At 40.4% G+C, this 15,296-nt stretch overlaps 1 pseudogene across 1 annotated transcript in view; it reads right to left on the bottom strand.

Annotated features, from left to right (window-relative positions):
* LOC102906510 (vomeronasal type-2 receptor 116-like) overlaps positions 1–12,563 on the bottom strand; it is a 37,295-nt pseudogene extending 24,732 nt beyond the window's left edge. The window contains exon 1 of the transcript XR_013047583.1: positions 12,346–12,563. The product of XR_013047583.1 is annotated as a vomeronasal type-2 receptor 116-like (transcript). The remainder of the gene's footprint in view (positions 1–12,345) is intronic.
* Positions 12,564–15,296: the final 2,733 nt, after the last annotated feature.

The following is a 15,296-nucleotide window of genomic DNA, read 5'->3' as shown; positions in this document are numbered from 1 at the left end:
GTCTGTGGTCCCCTTAACCCATATAAGGGACAGTATTTGTTGTAAATTATGTTCGTGGGTAAGACAAAATATCAAAGAAGCTTTAATGTTTATTTCCATTGGTTGCTAAAGAGATTGAATACTTTAGAATCTTTTTTGGTCATTTGTATTTTATGTTTTCTGAACTCTTGTTTCAGTTCCATGTCTTTTAAATTGGGTTGTTTGTTCTATATAGAATTAAATCAATGCTTGCTGACAAGACATTGGGCTCTCTATTTCCTGTTAGCCTGATTTTTCTGGTTTTAGATGAAGTTAGAATGTTTGAGACACAGTCTTGAGGCCACTCAATGTTGATGTGTAAATGAGTTGTCTAGAGTGTGTGTAGCCTGTGTGCCAGGCAGCCTCTCTCACACTATTGGGCACCCATCACATAGAAATGGATGCTACTCTCTGGGTCCACTTGGAGATACCCATGACTGAAATTCTTGTCACCGGGACACTTACCAGTCTCTCTCCCATCCTTGATCTCCCTCCCAGTGTGTTCCCCCCTTACGTCTGGAGCTTGTTCTGCATACTCCTCATGTGCCTTCTCCAATCTCTTTTCCTTCTCAGACTTAGAGATTCCATTAATCCTAGTTGTCTTATTTGAAATAGATTGACCTCGGAACAGCTCAATGACCGCAGATGGCACACTGGATTTCCAAATGCCCAGACTGTAACAATTTCTGTCATCACAAGCATAGAATCCCAAATGAAATCCACCCCCTCTCTCAACTCTCAAAAATCTCTTGTCTCTGGGTCTTAGCTCCCTGCTCTTGTGTTATCTCAGAGCCTTCTTTCTTCTCTGCTTGCTCCAGTCCCTTCTCTCATCACTTGATACACTTTTACAAACATTCACATATCTTTGGGGTATGGATAATATTAATATTGTTTCATGCTTTTGTATTCTATAAAGTGTCTGTGGGGTTGAGTTTTAGTTCTCCCCCTCCAAACCTGAGCATTCTGTTTAAAAGTTTCTTTCAAATCTGTCCTGTGTCATGTGAGCCACCTCAACCTGTGACAAGAGAAGTAGAGAAAGCACAATAGCACAGGAAACAATGCTGTGTGTTTAAAAGCAGCTAAAAAGTAAATTATTCCCAATACAGGTCAGGGATGCTAATCTGCTTTCCTCTCTTACATACCTAAAACTTTTAATAAAATATAAAGTTTATCCTTATGTTTATCAGACAAGTCTGTAAACTTTCTCTATGTCAGAGTTTGTAAATTCATTGAATGTGATTGAAAATCTGTAAAATCTATAACAAAAATTCAAGTAAAAATTTATTTTAAAAAGGGGGTGAGAGATATAAAATCTATATCATGCTACTGTGTAACTTTAATTGAACTCATGTTCTGGAAGATCCATCTGACACAGCATACTGTATATGTGACTTTAATTCAATTACTGTTTGTGGAAAACAGAACTTACAGCAAATGTTTGATGAATCTGCCAGCTCTCATTGGACCATGAGGTGAGGGACTCTTCTCCTACCCAGACAGTCCTGCCTCTAGGTCCATGCCCTGGGACACAGCCAGTCCCCAAAAACCCTGACCCAACGCTGTCCCAGTTGCCAGCCAGCAAGAAAAAGTGCTGTGGGTAGGCTCCCCAACCAAAATCCCCCATTGGACCCTGCAATCTACAAGACCAATGCCCTACCCCTATACCCATCTGCCTGTGACCCCAGTAACTTCCAGAGGCAAGGAATCCTCTCATTAGACCAATAGGTGAGTGACTCTTGTCCCACCCAAAGAGTCCTACATCAAGGATCCAGGCCCTGGGACACAGAGAGTCCACGAGAACCTCCACCAAAATATGCCCAAGTTTCCAGCCAGTAGGAAAAACTCCTGAGGGCAGACTCCTCCACCAACCCCCCCCATCGGACTCTGCATTCTACAGGACCCAGGCCTTACCACAATAACCATCCACCTGCAACCCCAGTAACTTCCTGATACACGAAAAACACCAGCTCTCATTGGACCAAGAGTTGCTGGCCAGGTGGTAAGATTCCTGCAGGCAGTTTCCCCCACCAAAACCCCCCACAGGACCCAGCAATCTACAATACCCATACCCTACCCCAATATCCATCACACTGGGACACCAGTGACTTCCTGAGACACAGAATCTGCCAACTCTCATTGGACCAAAAGAGGCTTCCTGAGACACAGAATCTGCCAGGTCTGACAGGACCAAAAGCCCTGATAAGACCAAGAGAGGCTCCCTGAGTCTCAGAATCAACTAGCTTGGACAGGGCCAAGAGCAGCTCCCTGACATACAGAATCTCCTGCTCCAATTAGACCAAGAACTAAGATTGGACCCAGAGGAGCCCTCTGACACACAGACAAAGCAAGCACAGAGTGGACCAAGAGCAACTCGCTCAGACGTAGGCACCTCTTGCACCTATTGGAGGAAGAGATGGGCAGAGATCAATGCAAAAATACATACAACAACATAAAGAGCAATATGGCACCTCCAGAACATAGCAGTTCTACAACAGCAAGACCTGAACATCATGATGTAGAAGAAGCAGAAGAAGGTGATGACATGTGAAGGAAGCAGTTCAAGATTTGAAAATTGAAATAGAAACAATGATAAAGATACAGAGGGAATGCTGGAAATAGAAAATCTGATTAAACAAACAGGAAACTGAAGCATGATTCCTAAAAGTTCTTATTAATAAAAACAAACCTGGGGCCAGTTACTGGGGTCAACTCTGAAAGTTCAGAGAAGCAGAACAAGCAAAAGCCACCTCACCTTGCCAATTCCTCAGTTGATCCTGTTTCCTCAGACTGGAAGGCTCGGAGTTCTTATGCAAATGGATCTCAGCTGAACTGTGCTGCTCAAAACCTAAAAGCTTAACCAACTCTAGTCCCTGGTTTTTACACCTTATATACCTTTATGCTTTCTGCCATCACTTCCTGGGATTAAAGGCATGAGTCACCCTGCCTAGCTGTTTCCAGTGTGGCCTTGAACTCATAGAGATCCAGGTAGATCTCTGCCTCTGGAATGGTAGGATTAAAGGCAAGAGTGCCACCACTTTCTAGCCTCTGTATCTACTGGCTGTTCTGTTCTCTGAACCCAGATAAGTTTATTAGGGTGCACAATATTTTGGGGAACAAAATATCACCAAAAGAAACAAAGATGCAAGCATAACCAACAGAATACAAGAGATGGAAGAGAGAATCTCTGGCACTGAATATACAATAGAGGAAATAGATTTCTCAGTCAAAGAAAACATTAAAGCCAACAAAGTCATAACAGAAAATGTCCAGGAAATATTGGACACCATAAATAATAGGGATAGAAGAAGGAGAAGAATAACAACTCAAAGGCACAGAGAATATATTCAACAAAATCATGAAAGAGAACTTTCCCAACATAAAGAAAATACCTATGAAGATACAAGAAGCTTATAGAACACCAAATAGACTAGACTCCCCACCAAAAACAGGCTTCTTACCACATAATAATTAAACCACTAAACATACAGAATAAAGAAAGAATATTAAGAGCAGCAAAGTTTCTCCTTTCTCAGCCAAGTGACTTATAAAGGCAGACCCATCAGAATAACACCCGACTTCTCAATGGAGACTTTGAAAGCCAGAAAGTCCTGGACATATGTAATGGAGACAATAAGAGACTATGGATGCCAGCCTAGATGAATATACCCAGTAAAACTTTCAATCAAAATAGACAGACTAAACAAGACATTCCAAGACAAAACCAGATTTAAGTAATACCTATCCACAAATCCAGCCCTACAGAAAGCACTAGAAGGAAAACTCCAACCTAAGGAAGTCAGATACACCCATGAAACCACAAGCAACAAATAACCCCATAGTAGTAAATCCAAAAGAAGGGAAATACACACACACTACAACCAAAAGATAACAGCAATAACTGGTTAATAACATTCCTTAGTATCAATGGACTCAATTCGCCTACAAAAAGTCACAAGCTAACAGAATGGATACAAAATCAGGAACCATCCTTCTGCTAATAAAGAAACACACCTCAGTTTCAAAGATAGACACTACCTGAGAGTAAAGGACTGAGAAAAGACTTTCCAATCAAATGGACTTAAGAAGCAAGCTGGTGTAGCTATCCTAATATTTAACAAAATAGACTTCAAACGGAAATCAATCAAAAGAGATCAGGAAGGACACTACAAATTCATCACAGAAAAGATTCACCAAGATGAAGTCTCAAGTATGAACACTATGAACACTTATGCCCAAAATACAAAGGCACCCACATTAAATCACACATCAAAACCCACACATTAATAGTGGGAGACTTCAAAAGGCCACACTCACTGCTGGACAGATCTGCCACATCAAAACTTAACAGAGAAATAAGAGACCTAATAGATGTGATGTCTCAGAAATGAACTTAATTGATATCTACAGTATGTTTTACCCTAACAATAAAGAATATACCTTCTTCTCAGCACTCCATGGAACCTTCTCTAAAATCAACCAGACACTCGGTCACAAAACAAATCTCAACAGATACAAAAAATAATTGGAATAACCTCATATATTCTATTGGACCACCATGGCTTAAAGTTAGATTTCAACAACAAAATATACAGAGGGCCTATAATCTCATGGAAACTGAATAATGCCCAACTGAATCACCACTGGGTCAAGAAAGAATAAAGAAATTAAAGACATCCTAGAATTCAATGAAAATAAATGTACTACACCAAGCTTATGGGATACTATGAAATCAGTGCTAAAAGAAAAAAATTCATAGTACTAAAGGCCCACATAAAGAAGTAGGGAAATTTCACACTAATGACTTAACAGCACACTTAAAATGCTCTAGAACAAAAAGGAGCAAACTCACCCAGAGGGAATAGATGCCAGGAAATAATCAAATTGAGAGCTGAAATCAATAAAATAGAAACAAAGAAAACAATACAAAGAATCAATGAAAAAAAGAGTTGGTTCTTTTAGAAAATCAACAAGATGGACAAGTCCTTATCCAGAATAACCAAAAGTAAGAGAGAGAGCATCCAAATTAACAAATCAGAAATGAAAAGGAAAATATAACAACAGGCAACAAGGAAATCCAGAGAAACATCAGGTTATACTTCAAACATCTGTATTCCACAAAATTGGAAAATCTAAAAGAAATGGACAATTTTATGGTTAGGGACCACATACCTAAGTTAAACCAAGACCAGATAAAAAATTTAAATAGACCAATAACCCCTCAGGAAATAGAAACAGTCATTAAAAGTCTCCCAATCAAAAAAAAGCACAAGACCAGATGGTTTCAGTGGAGAATTCTACCAGATTTTCAAAGAACATTTGATACCAATACTCTTCAAATTGTTCCACACAATAGAAACAGAAGCAACTTTACCAAACTCCTTTTATGAGGCTATAGTTACCCTGATACCCAAGCCACACAAGATGAAACAAAGAAAAAGAGATACAGACCAATCTTCCTCATGAACATTGACACAATGACTCAGTAAAATATTGACAAACCAACTCCAAGAACACATCAAAAAATTATCCACCATGATCAAGTAGATTTCAACCCAGGGATGCAAGGATGATTCAACACATGAAAATCTGTCAATGTAATACACCACATAAAAAACTGAAAGAAAAAACTCACATGGTCATCTCATTAGATGCTAAAAAGACTTTTCACAAAATCTAACACCCCTTCATGGAGAAAGAGTAGGGTTTATATGAGCGAGAATTGTTCAAACCAAGGTTGGATCAAGCACAGGGACAAATAGCCAAACAAATGGAAACACATGAACTATGAACCAATGGCTGAGGGGCCTCCAACTGGATCAGGCCCTCTGAATGAGTGAGACAGTTGATTGTTTGATCTGTTTGGGAGGCATCCAGGCAGTGGGACTGGGTCCTGTGCTCATTGCATGACTTGGCTGTTTGAAACCTGGGGCTTATGCAGGGTCGCTAGGCTCGGCCTGGGAGGAGGGGACTGGACCTGCCTGGACTGAGTCTACCAGGTTGATCTCAGTCCTCGAGGGAGGCTTTGTCCTGGAGGAGGTGGGAATAGGGGAGTGGGCTGGGGGGGGGGAAGGGGAGGGTAGAGGGAGGGGGGAGAACAAGGGAATCATTGGCTGATATATAGAACTGAATTGTGTTAAAAAAATAAAGTTGTCAATAAAAAAAAAGTCTTGGCGAGGTCAGGAATACAGGGAACATACCTAAACATAATAAAGGCAATTTACAACAAGCTGACAGCCAACATCAAATTAAATGGAGAGAAACTCAAAGCGATTCCACTAAAATCAGGAACAAGACAAGGCTGTCCACTCTCCCCATATTTATTCAATATAGTACTTGAAGTTCTAGCCAGAGCAATAGTACAACAAAAGGAGATCAAGGGGATACAAATTGGAAAGGAAGAAGCCAAACTTTCACTATTTACAAATGATATGATAGTATACATAAGTGACCCAAAAAATTCTACCAGTGGCCAGGCGGTAGTGGCGCATGCCTTTAACCCAGCACTCAGGAGGCAGAGCGATGTGGATCTCTGTGAGTTCGAGGTCAGCCTGGGCTACCAAGTGAGCTCCAGGAAAAGTGCAAAGCTGCACAGAGAAACCCTGTCTCGAAAACACAAAACACAAAACAAAAAAAAAAATTCTACCAGTGAACTCCTACAGCTGATAAATACTTTCATTAATGTGGCAGAATACAAGATTAACTCAAAAAAATTTGGCTCTCCTATATATAAATGAAAATGGGCTGAGAAAGAAATCAGAGAATCATCCCCTACAATAGCCACAAATAATATAAAATACCTTGGGGTAACTCTAACTAAGCAAGTGAAAGACCTGTATCACAAGAAATTTAAGCCTTTGAAGAAAGAAACTGAAGGAGATATCAGAAAATGGAAAGATCTGCCACTCCCATGGATAGGTAGAATTAACATAGTTAAAATGACAATCTTACCAAAAGCAATTTACAGATTCAGTGTAGTCTCCATCAAAATCTCAACATAATTATTCACAGACCTAGAAAGAACAATACTTAACTTCTTTAAATATGGAAAAAAAATCAAGATAGCTAAAACAAACCTGGACAATAAAGCAACCATGGAGGCATCACCATCTCTGACCTCAAGTTCTACTATAGAGCTATAGTAATAAAAACAGCTTTGTATTGGCATAAAAATAGATTTGTGGACCAATAGAATCAAATTGAAGACCCGACATTAGTCCACATGCCTATGAACATCTGATTTCTGACAAAAAAGCCAAAACTGTCCAATGTGGACTGTATTTATGGTTTAAGGTTTTACTTTGATGCTAAAGGATCTTCAATTAAATCTTAAAATCAAATTTTAAGATTTACAGGGATAAAAGTGTAAAATTCTAATCTTATACAAACTATGAATTTGGTATAAACTGTAGAAGATAATTAAGACATGCAAGTTAATAGTCAGTTGTAGTAGGACATAGGGTCGAGGAAATAGGCTCAGACAAGTAGCCAAGGCATGCACATAATGTACTTCCAACCTGGAGCCAACCTGGAGTCCGCCTGAGGGCCTAGCAACAGGAGCTATCAGAGTTCCTGGTCACTGTCAGAGGTCCTGGTCCCTGTCAGAGTTCCTGATCATGCAGAGTCTAACAGAGGGCACAGCAACAGTCCCTGTCTAAGTTCCTGATTATGCCCAGCCAATGAGGGATGACCATACAGAGTAGGCACTGGGAGGAGGGTATATAAGGGCTTCCCTGTTATTGAATAAGGGAGTTCGTTATTTGCCTTCAATGGACTCTTGGTTTCTGTGCCATTGATGCTGTGCCTTCTCACCCCCTCCCACAAGGGAGCCATTGGAATCTAAGCAACAGTCATTTATTTTATAAATGATCAAATTTTTTACTGTGCTCTGAGCTATGGTTTTGGTAATGCTGAGTATAAATAAATGTAATTCATTTACAGAGGGGCAAGCCATAGCCTTATGTACATGCCATCAAGGACAAGCATGAAGCAAGTAACTGAAAATAAGTAAAGCTTCTTTAAAATTAGGTATAGTTAATAAATTAGATGATGTCCCTCAGAGAGATCTGCTGAATATGGAATGTAGACTATTTAACGAAAAAAAGCTTCCCCTGATACACAAAAATACCAGCTTCTAGAATCAGCTTCTGAGACTATTCACAAATATGGTGGAAGAACATACTCCACCTTGACCTTTCCATGGTTGTGCTAATGTGGACAACTGGGCTCATACCTGGCACACAATTTACGCACCACCAGGTCCACGACAAAATGTGGACACTATTGAGTTAGATGCCCTACTCTGCCCAGCCAAGGTAGGTCAGTTTTTCCAAGTTCCTCCTTCACAGAAACATCTCTCATACCTCATGAGTCTGGTGTTTGAAGGCAGATGCTTCCCTGTGTGACAGCCAAAGTCATAATAGTGTCTTGTGTGACATCCAAAAAGTGACAGCCCTGCTCCCAACAGATTCATAGAGATCACCATGTAGGATTCCAGATGGATGCTTAGGTATCAGGTAAATCTATATCATTTTAACTGATACGGGGGCAGTTTTGTTTATATATACTTCCTGCTGAAATTTGTCTCTCTGATTTCTGATGGTGTTGCTAAAAAGTTGTCATTTTATAAGTTTGGCAGAATCAAACAGACCTACCCAGCTCCTCCCAACAAGGCTGCAGCTACATGGTCAGTCCACATATTTTTATTTTTAAGATATAGGTCATCTGCTCAAGAAGGCAGACTCACAGACAGGGTCATCTTGCTGACAGTCTTCACAGTAAAAAAGATATACTCACAAACTAGGTTTAAATAAAAACCAAACTGAAGCAATCATGCTGTTACTTGGCAAAAAAAATATTCTCTACTATTCATTTATTAAAGGAACTTGCTTTTCAATCACCTTCCTATTAATGAGCCATATATATCTTCTGGTAAATGATTGGATAGAAAAAAAGGATTTAAGTTGATGTAAGTTTGAGGGTCTTAGGAAGGAATATATTATGTACACACAAATTGCAAAGGTCTGAAGAAGTGACTCATGGTATGTGAAAATAAGACTTAAAGATTTCTAAGTTTCAGAGTTTTATGATAGTAGTATATGGAGTTCTGATAAGCTAGTAATCTAGCCTTGGTAAGGCACTGGCTACTATTACCATAGTCACAGGCCAAAAATTTTAATTTCCTTTCACTGTTTACTAAACATAGACTTAAAAGTGCTGCTGACTGTGCTGAAAATCCTTGTCATATATGTTGGGGGTGTGTGTGTGTTTATAAAACTTGGACAACTCTGAGATACCATCTTACACCTGTGAGAATGGCTAAGATCAAAAACACTGAAGACAGCTTATATTAGAGAGAATGTGGAGCAAGGGGAATACACTGTTGGTGGGAATGCAAACTTGTACAGCCACTCTGAAAATCAGTATGGTGGTTTCTCAGAAAAATGGGAATAAGTCTTCCTCAAGACCAAGCAACACCACTCTTGAGCATATTCCTAAGGAATGCTCAATCTTACCACAAGGACACATGCTAAACTATATTCATATCAGCATTATTCATAATAGCCATAACCTGGAAACAACCTGGATGCCCTTCAACTGAAGAATGGATAAAGAAATGTGGAACATATACACAGTGGAGTACTACTCAGCAGTAAAAATCAATGATATCATGCAATTTGCAGGCAAATGGATGTTACTAGAAAATATCATCTTGAGTGAGGTAACCCAGACTCAGAAGGACAAACATAGAATGTACTCACTCATAAGTAGATACTAAATGTGAGGAAAGGGATGGCCAGAATGCAACCCACAACTCCAGAGAGCTAGCTAACAGGGAAAGACCCTAGGAGGGACACATGAATGACCCTGTGAAGGAGAAGTGGATACGATCTATATGAGTGGACTGTGTATGGGGGGAGTGGCAGAGGGTGAGGAGTGGGGGATGAGAACATAGAGAAATGGGAGGGTCAAGCTAGAACAGGGACAGAGTGAGAGGGCAGGGAGGAAGATACCATGATAGATGAGGACATCATGGGAACAGTAAGAGGCAGGATGCTGGGGAGGCTCTCAGGAATCCACAAGGTTGACCCCACCTTTGTCTGCTGGCAGTTATCCAGAGGGTCCCTGGACCGGTCTATTCTGGTGACCAGCCTAGCAAATAACCTAGCTGTCATCATAGAGCCTTTGTCCAGTGACTGGTGGAGGCAGATACAGAGATCCACAGCAGGGCACCAGGCTGAGCTCTGGGAATGGGAATCCAATAAATGAGAGGAGAGATACTGCAGGTGACGGACATTAAGATCATGATGGGAGGAGGTGCAGACATGACCAGCCACACTAGTGGAAACCCATGAACTGTGGACTGGTGGCTGTGGAGCCCCCATGGGACTGGACCAGGCCCTCTGGATATGGAAGACAGTTGTTTGGCTCCAACTGTCTGGGGGGCACCCAGGCAGGGCGATTGGGATCTGTCCCTGCTCTATGGGCAGGCTTCTGGAATCCAGTGCCTGTGGTGTGACACCTTGCACAGCCTTGCTGCAGTGAGAAGGGGCTTAGACCTGCCTAGGAACAGTGTGCTGGGCTCTGCTGACTCCCCATGGGAGACCTCGATTTGGGGCATGTGGGGTTGCGGGGTGGCTTGGGAAAAAGTGCTGAGGGGTGGGAGGAAGGAGGAGGGGGATCTGTGAATAGTATGTGGAGTGAGTATAAAATTTCATAATAAAGAAAGATGAAAAAGAAAACTTGGACAGAAGAAAGAGAATTTACGATTGTAACCGAGAACCACCCTTTGAGTCCCAAAGGTTTTTAAGGCTATGAAGTACAAGTCTACCCCAGATGTATACAAACACTGGTTTTGTTCTTTTATACAATGAGGATTTAAGCACAGATTGCAGACAGTGTTAATGCTAATATATCTAAAACTTTTATCTCCGAGAGTAAACTTAAAAAAATTAATGGAAGATTCAGGCAGTCATGACGTGGATCCACCTATGACAGATCAAACAGACTCCCAAAAAGAGCTCCTGTCAATAAACAGTTCCAGCTTTCCTCCCTACTGCCTATCCCTGAGGATGGACTCTCTCCTTCTCCTGGTCTTGGGACTCCCTCCACCTCCTGCTGTAGCGGAATACTGAACTACAGTCTTTCCATCCTGTAAAAGCATTCCTAAGAGAACTTTAAGTGCTAAATAATTAGGCATTTTTCTTTTCACATACTCCATAATAACACAACTACCAGGACTACAGGCCTGGAAGACTGTTTCCTGCTCACAGAGCAGTGCATTGATTGCACCTTCAAGAAGATGCTTCTCAGTAGAGGACCATCTTAATCTAGAATTAATGTTCAAATGAACAAAGTTACTGATGACAGCAACAATAGAAAAAAACAATAGGAAATATGAAAAGGCAAGGCCAAACAAATCCTCCACAATATCATAACAAACCAACAGGTGAACTCAAAGATACTGAGAGAGAGCAAGTGCCAGATGAGTAGTTCAAAAGGTAAAAAGATGAATGACCTAAAAGAAGATAGAAACAAGCAAGTGAAACCAACAGGGCATTGAGACAAGATGCAACACTGTACAGAACAAAGACTGAGGAACAAGTAAAACAGCAATACATATATATTAAAAACTCAGTACCAAGAAAAACAAATCCTAAAGGGAAATTGAAATTCTTCCAGGGGGTAGAACAGATAGAAATGTTGGAAATGGAAAACACAAAACTGTCAATAAAAACACAGTGGAATGTGACCCCAGGAGAACGGACTAAGCAGAAGACAGAATATCAGGTATGAAGGATGTGATTTCAGAACACTGCATTAAAATATCAATAAGGAATTAATAAGTAATAAACATGACCACAGTATCTAAAATCAGAGATAATTTAAAGAGACCAATACAAGAACATGTGGGATAGGAAATGATAAGATATGTATTAAAAACATGATAATTTAGCAGAAACTCTCCAGGTCTGTAGAAAGAAAGAGACATTCCAACAGGAGTCAGTTAGATTCTCGAATATATGTGAACAGGGTGGAGCCTCTCCTTGTCATGTTAGAGTCAATGTGTGAAAACAATATAAGCCTGTCTGTGGACTCACAGAATGGACAGACACAAAAGTTGTTTTCCCTCTTTGATCTCTACCTGACTGAAAAATAAACAAGAGGAAAGCAAAGGTCTGTAAGATGCATAATGAAGGAGGAAAGTTTGCAAATGAGTTTAACATTTCTGTGTATATAGTTCATTATACTCAAAGGAATTACATGTGCACAGAGGAGCACGCACTGTCATGTAGCCAGAACCCTTAGCACAGTCACACAAATACTTACAGAAAATTTTCAGATATATCCGGTTTGATCTCAAAAGATATATAGCTTTTGTAGAATCCTTCCATTGTGATGTAAATGGGGACAAATGCACCTAGGATCATGTCAGCCTTCATGTAGGTGCTGGGCTTCCAGTAATCAAAGCATCTCTGATGATTCATTTCCCCTAATGTAAACAAAGACTGCAGGAGTAGGAAGAGACAAAGCAAAGGAAGGGACATGTCAGGGTCTGCACCACACAGAGACAATGTCCTACAACTAGGCTTAGCTGTGGAGGAGATGATTGGCTTAGGTCATGAAACAGGCTCAGACCTCGACAGTATCAGAGGAGACTCTGTATGATGCAGCTGTTCCTGATGTTGCATCAGGCTCTCAGGCTGCATATAGTCTATGGTTCTCATGAAAGACAAGGGCACAGACAGAAGCAAAGTCCAGACAACAGAGAGTCAGTCAGAGCGTTGAGCTTCTCCTCTAACTGTAACTAGAGTGGCCCTGAATGTGCTGGCTTTTCTTGATTCTATTCCCCTCTCATGCGTGTGCTCTGGGGATCTTAGTCCGGGGGCTCTGCACCTGCATCCTCTATGTTGGTGGAAAACATGTTTGTTTCTTTCCTTCTTCCCCCACCTCTATGATTTCATAATGGTCCACAGTGACTTCTCAAGAGCACCATAGCCTAAGACAGAATTGTGGGTCATCAATCCAGATTGTTTGATTTAGACTGCTGTTTTGAAAGACACAGATAAAAATTATAAACACTGAGAAAAAGCCATAGCTGGCTGCCACAAAGCATGCACTTGTAATATTCCATACAATGATTTCACAAGAGGGTGAAGTGGTGATGTCAGTTTCTAGTGTCTGCCATTCAGAAGCACAGTGGACTTGTATCTATCTTGACTCGCTGGTCTGTTCTTTCCTCCTTGTAGAAATAATTATGAAGATGGAGAAAGGAGTAAGGATGTCCAGAAAAAGTACAGAAGGTCATTTCCCACCTCAAATATTCAAAATATTAGGGTTCCAAAACAGTAATCTGTGTTCTGCTATTAGTGCACTCTGGTACCTCTTTTCCTCTATATTTTGCAACATTTGTTCTCAGGCCAGAGACATTTTTAGTTACAGCAGCCATTTTATGGCAGTTTTTCCTTCAGGATGAAAGCTGTTAGTTCCATAAGAGCTGGTTGTGGAAAGTCCTCTCAAAAGAGACTTTCTTTTAGCTATCAAATAGAAACTGCAACGTTTTTGCTGCTAGCTCAGGTTTTTCTGTGCTGTGTTGATGTTACACAGGTCTCAGCTGGGGATGCCTGGCCATGGCCATTGTGGTAGCTCTGGCATCTGCCATTCTTAGGAGCTTCTGAAGTTTCTGAAACAGCTCAGACTGCTAGCTTGCAGTTCACTATGGATGCTTTTTTTTGTGTGTTTCAGGTTCCTTCATCACATACATTAAACATAGACTCACATTTAACATTTACACTTTTTCACAAACTCACGTTCAACATATACTTATTTATATTCTTAAAAGCTTATACTCTTAAGGGAACTCTACAAGACTACCTTAGCAAATATACTTCTTATATTCATACAAGCTTATATTCTTAAAGAAATTCTATGGGACTACCATACAAGTTAATATTCTTACTACAAGTCTTAAAGGAATTCTATGGATCTATTTTACAAACTTATATTCATAAGAACTATTAAGCAAACTCTCTATAGAGCTATGACTATATCTAACTTACCGAACACCTAAAAGATTTTGTAACATTTACATTATCTTCCAACAAGACAGAGAGTAATTTTTCAAACCCCCCCAAAAAGAATGAGAAGAAAGACCTTTTAAGGGGCATAACATATATCTAAGTGACTTTGTAGTGTTATTGTTAAGGCTATAATCCTTGGGGTAAAGTTATATTTTCCTTGTCATCTTTCTTACCAGGCTCTCCCAGCTGTCCCTGAACCAGCAGAAAATGTGCTCAGTAGCAAACAGTTTCAAACTAGAGGCTGTCCCTTTACACAAATTCATATAGCAGCTTCCCTGTGCCATAATTCAGACAAACGTTCCTGTTACAGCAGATATTTTGGTTTGCTTTACCAAAAGATTGGCTTCTGGATGAGGGTGAAATTACCATATTAAACTGCTGTAAAGCTCTTAGCAAAAATTTCTTGTGCAGCTATTAGGCAATATAAGGCACTTTCTCAATGGGGCCTGTATGTCAGATCTGCTACTGGTCAAAGGCAGAGCAGCTCCAAGCTCACAGTCCTTTTAGCTTTTCATAGGAGCTGACATTCAACAAACTCTTAAGACAATTTTCCTCCTTAATTTTTTAAAAGCTGTATTTTAAGTTTACTATGAACATTTTTTAATGCTATCAATGTTTCTCTGGAATCTTTTTTTGTGATATATATTTTTTATTTTATAATATCATTCAGTTCTACATATCAGCCATGGGTTCCCCTATTCTCCCCTCTCCCACGCCCTCCCCTTACCCCCAGCCCACCCTCCATTCCCACCTCCTCCAGGACAAGTCCTCCCCCGAGGACTGTGATCAACTTGGTAGACTCAGTCCAGGGAGGTCCAGTCCCTTCCTCCCAGACTAAGCCAAGTGTTCCTGCATAAGTTCCAGGTTTCAGACAGCCAACTCATGCTATGAACACAGGACTTGGTCTCACTGCCTAGATGCCTCCCAAACTGATCAAGCCAATCAACTGTCTCACCTATTCAGAGGGCCTGATCCAGCTGGGAGCCCCTCAGCCTTTGGTTCATAGTTCATGTGTTTCCATTCATTTGGCTATTTTTTTTTCAATAATTGAGTAAAACTGAAATTTATTATATGCCACAGTCGTCCTAGGGACCTCCATTCTATATATATAGCCTCTATGGTTCTATGGGTTGTGGTCTGATTGTTCTTTATTTTATATCTAGAATCCACCAATGAGTGAGTACATACCATAACTGTCTT

The sequence above is a fragment of the Peromyscus maniculatus genome, chromosome 23 (genome assembly GCF_049852395.1).
Source record: "Peromyscus maniculatus bairdii isolate BWxNUB_F1_BW_parent chromosome 23, HU_Pman_BW_mat_3.1, whole genome shotgun sequence".
Lineage (NCBI taxonomy): Eukaryota > Metazoa > Chordata > Mammalia > Rodentia > Cricetidae > Peromyscus > Peromyscus maniculatus.
Note: the sequence above shows the minus strand (reverse complement) of the source record. Positions and strands in the feature narration are given on the sequence as shown.